The following is a 5,037-nucleotide window of genomic DNA, read 5'->3' as shown; positions in this document are numbered from 1 at the left end:
TAGTTCCAATGGTGGGCACAACAATGGCCCCAAGCTGACAACTGGGGTCTGTCATCTAGAGGTTGTCTGCACAGCAAGTGGCAGCCTCTATGACCATTCCCTTTCTACTTTGGAGAGAGTCTCTCCTATGATGACAAGAATATTTTTCCAAGTAAAGGGCGAGCCTCTGAAATCCATCAGTATATTTCTCAGAGTTGTCTGAGTAGCTCCCCAGGTCTGCCTTTATCTGAAGAAGGTCCTGCATTGAAAAGGAAACCTGTACTCTCTGAAGGTTGCCCAGTAGGCCCTCACTGAACTCTTGGAGGGAGCAAATCCTTGGGGCCAGCAAGGGCCCCAAGTATGGAAGCAAAGGCCCTAGTAGAGTAGAAGAAAGGTAGCTGCGAGGGGTAGATTCCTCCAGTCCCTTAGAGGGTCTGCAGGGCTATCCCTGAGATTGGGTTCCCTGAGTCGGCGAGCTATCAGAGCCAAGACTAAGGGGTCTATTTTACAAGAGTGGCAGAGATCTGGATTGTTTCTGAGGACCCTAAAGGACTCATAGGGTACCTCAGTCCATTTTCCCATCCTGTGACAAAACAAGTCTAGCTGCACAGCAGTGTTGTAATTTATGCTAATATTTTCTGGACATCTCTCTCCATCCTCTAACTTGTATTAGAGCCAGGCTGTGTTACAAAAGAAAATGAGCCTCTTCTTCTTCAGAGTCTGGGCATCAAACTGGTTCCAGTTGGACAGGATGCATCCACGGGGAGAATCCCGAGGGATGGAGACTTAGCTACCCATCTAGGAGGCAAAGAAGGACAGTGTAGGGCCGGGAGAAAGGGTGTCCGCTTTGGAACCCTGTCCCTTGTAGTTTCCCCGGGGTGAGAAGCGTCCCTCGCCTCTTGGAGCTATGGACTCTATGTGTACCTTACTGTTGATGGGAGTTTCTGGAGAATTTATTCCAAATATATGCATGATTCCTCACCTTCTTTTACTTAACAGTTGGGGGACAGTTTCAGTAAAGAGCAACAAATGCTTTTCCAATGATGAGATCTTGCTTTGGGTTTCATAAAAATTGGGTAAGAAATGGTAGATATATTCCACAACATTTTAGAAAATTTCCTCACTTTTCCTAGACCACTTTAAAAAAATCATTACAGTAAAAATACACATAACATAAAACTGACCATTTTAATCATTTAAGTGTACAATTCAGTGACATTAAGTACATTCACATTGTTATGCAACCATCATCCATCTCCAGAACTTTTTCATCTTCCCAACTCACTCTGTACCCATTAAACAGTAATTCCTCATTCCCCTCTCCCAACCAGCTCTTGGTAACCACCACTCTACTCCTAGACTACTTTTGGACTCAGTTGCTCTTTCACTTAATAAAAGAGAATGGGATTGCTTTTATACATGCAGGCCTTCTTATACATGTGTGATTGAGTTTATTGCAAGAAAAGTTAAGCGAAAATGGGTTGGAGAAAGAAAAGAGGTGGAAACACAACTGGTCAGGGCTTTTCATACTAGGCCTGCTCTCCACAGGCCTCAGCAGCCCTGCCATGGATCTGCCTGATTCTTTTGCATCAAAAAGTTGATCTTGTGAGTCACTGCCATGTTGTAGATCCACTGGCATGCTTCATAACTCTCCCTCTGTCACCAGTGGCAAGGCTTCTCATAGTACTGCCATTGCTTGATATCCCCAGTGAACCCATTCATGGGGAAGATTCTGCTTAGGGTCCTGTATGCACCTTCCATGTTCCCTTCCTGTACCATCACAGTCCTGGCAATGAACTTCAGATGTTTTCCCACGACCTTAGAATTAAGTCTTTACTCTGCAGGACCTTGTGCCCACAGGACCCAGCTAATGTGAAGCTGGCTCACAACCAGAAATGTAAATTTTTTTTTTAAAGAACAAAAAAGATCTCAAATAAATGATCTAACTTTACACCTGAAGGAACTAGAAAACAAAGAAAAACCATGAAGCTAAAAAAGTTAGTATAAAGAAGGAAATAAAAAACATTAGATCAGAAATAAATGAAATAAAGATAAAAAGACATTTAAAAAGATCAATGATACTAAAAACTTCTTCTTAGAAAAAATAAGCAAAATTGACAAACCTTTAGCTAGACTTACCAAGAAAAAAGAGGAATAAAAAATGAAAGAGGAGATGTTATACCTGATACCACGGAAATACAAAGGATCATAAGAGACTACTGTTAATAATTATACACCAAAAAATTGGACAACCTAGAAGAAATGGACAAATCCCTACAAATATCCAATCTTCCAAAACTGAATCATGAATAAATAGAAATCTAAACAAACTGATTACTAGCGAGGAGATTAAATCATTAATCAAAAACCTCCCAATAAATGAAACTTGAGGATTAGATGGCTTCTCTGGTGAATATATCAAATATTTAAAGAAGAATTAATACCATCTCTTCTCAAACTTTTTCAATATAGAAGAGGAGGGAACGCTTCCAAACACATTTTGTGCCCTGATATCAAAATCAGACACCACAGGAAAAGAAAATTACAGGCCATTATCCCTGATGAACTTAAATGAAAAATCCTCAACAAAATATTACCAAACTCAATTAAACAATAAATTAAAATAATCATACACCATGATCAACTGGGATTTATTCCAGGAATGCAAGAATGGTTCAATATTGTCAAACTAGTTGATGTGATAAACATTAACATTAAACAACATTAACAAGGATAAAAATTATATGATCATCTCAATAGATACAGAAAAAGCACCTGACAAAATTCAACATCCATTTACGATAAAAACTCTTAATAAATGGGTATAGAGGATATTGTAACTCAGCATAAAATAGAGTGTGTATGACAGGACAAGAGCTAACATAATACCCACTTGGGAAAAGTTGAAAGCTTTTCCTGTAAGATCAGGAACAAGACAAGAATGCCTACTCTTGTTACTTTTATTCAAAATAGAATTGGATATCATAGCCAGAGCAATTAGGTAAAGAAAAGAAATAAAAGGCATCCAAATAAGAAAGGAAGAAATATAACTGACAATTTGCAGATGAACTGATAGTGTATATAAAATCCTAAAGAAGCCACTGAAAAACTGTTAAAACTAATAAAAGAGTACCGTAAAGTTGCAGGGTACAAAATCAAGATATATATTTTAAAAATCTGTTATGTTTTTATACATTAATAACAAACTAGCAGAAAAACATTTTTTAAAAAATCCTATTTACAATTGCACCAAAAAGAATAAAATTCCTAGGAATAAATGTAACCAAGCAGGTGAAAGACCTTTACACTGAAACTATGACATTGATGAAGTAAACTGAAAAAGACACAAAATTGTAAAGCTGTTCTATGCTCATGTATTAGAATAATTAATATTGTTAAAATATCCATATTACCCAAACCAATCAATAGATTCAGTGCAATCCCAATCAAATTCCAATGGCGTTTTACACAGAAATAGAAAAAAAAATCCTAAAAATTGTACAGAACTTCAAAAGACCCTAAATAGCCAAAGCAATCTTGAAAAAGAACAAAGCCAGAGACATCTGCTTCCTAATTTGAAACTGTAGTCCAAAGCTATATTAATCAAAACAATACGGTATTGGCGTAAAAATGGACTCATAGATCAATAGAACAGAATAGAGAGCCCAGAAATAAAACTACACATATGTGGTGATTAATTTATGACAAAAGAGAAAAGAATATACAATGGGAAAAAGACAGACTCTTCAATAAATTATGTTGGGAAAACTGGATGGCCACATGCAAAAATGGAAACTGAACCACCATCTTACACCATACACAAAAATTAACTCACAATGAATAAAAACTCGAATGTAAGCCCTGAAAGCATAAAAATCCTAGAAGAAAACATAGGCAGTAAACTCTTTGATATCAGTTTTGGCAATGATTTTTTGAATTTGACACAAAAAGCAAAGGCAATTATATCAAACTGGAAAGCTTTAGCACAGAAAAAAAAAATCAACAAAATGGAAAGCAACCTCCTAAAGGAAAGAATAAAAATCTTGAGCAACTCAATAGAAAAAAAAAAATCTGATTTAAAACATGGGCAGAGGATCTGAATAGACATTTTTCCAAAGAAGACATACAGATGGCCAACAGTACATGAATAGACGCTCAACATCACTAATTATCAGAAAAATGCAAATCAAAAACATAATGAAATATCACCTCACACCTATTAGAAAGGCTATCATCAAAAAGACAAGAGATAACACAAGCTGGCAAAGATGTGGAGAAAAAAGAACCCTAGTACCCTGTTGGTAGGAATGTAAACCGATGCAGCCACAGTGGAAAACAGAATGGAGGTTCCTCAAAAATGAAAAATAGAGGGGCAGCCAGATGGCTCAGCTGGTTAGAGCGTGAGCTCTTAACAGCGAAGTTGCTGGTTCAGTTCCCACCTGGGATGGTGGGCTGCACCCCCTGCAACTAAGATTGAAAACCACGACTGGCTTTGGAGCTGAGCAGCGCCTTCCACTAGATTAAAGGACGACTTGAAACTGATGGGCCCTGGAGAAACACGCTGTTCCCCAATATTCCCCAATAAAAGAAATTTAAAAATAAAATTGTAATAGGGTAAAAAATAAATAAATAAAAATAAGAACTACCGTATGATCTAGCCACTCAAATTCCAGGTGTTTATCCAAGGAAAACAAAAACACTAACTCCAAAAGATACCTGCATTCCCATGTTCATTGTATCATTATTTAAAACAGCCAAAACATGAAAGCAACCTAAATGTACATCCATGGATAAATTGATAAATAAAATGTGGTATATGTTGTCAAAAAACATTATAAATGGAACAACTTAAAAATGGAATGTTAAACAGAGCAAAATAACCTTTGCACTGGGCCTAAAGCAACATCATGCCCCAAAGAGCTGTTTGCAAAGATCCATGGCAGGGCTGCTGAGGCCTGTGGAGAGCAGGCCTAGTATGAAAAGCCCTGATCAGTTGTGTTTCCACCTCTTTACTTTCTCCAACCCATTTTCGCTTAACTTTTCTTGCAATAAACTCAA

At 37.3% G+C, this 5,037-nt stretch overlaps 1 pseudogene across 1 annotated transcript; it reads right to left on the bottom strand.

Annotated features, from left to right (window-relative positions):
- Nucleotides 1–1,530: 1,530 nt before the first annotated feature.
- Nucleotides 1,531–4,713, bottom strand: LOC308494710 (small ribosomal subunit protein bS21m-like; annotated as a pseudogene). The gene is made up of 2 exons: nt 4,696–4,713; nt 1,531–1,797 (listed from the first exon to the last, which is right to left on the bottom strand). The product of its transcript is annotated as a small ribosomal subunit protein bS21m-like (transcript).
- Nucleotides 4,714–5,037: the final 324 nt, after the last annotated feature.

The sequence above is a fragment of the Rhinolophus hipposideros genome (genome assembly GCF_964194185.1).
Source record: "Rhinolophus hipposideros genome assembly, chromosome: 3".
NCBI classification, from domain to species: domain Eukaryota; kingdom Metazoa; phylum Chordata; class Mammalia; order Chiroptera; family Rhinolophidae; genus Rhinolophus; species Rhinolophus hipposideros.
Note: the sequence above shows the minus strand (reverse complement) of the source record. Positions and strands in the feature narration are given on the sequence as shown.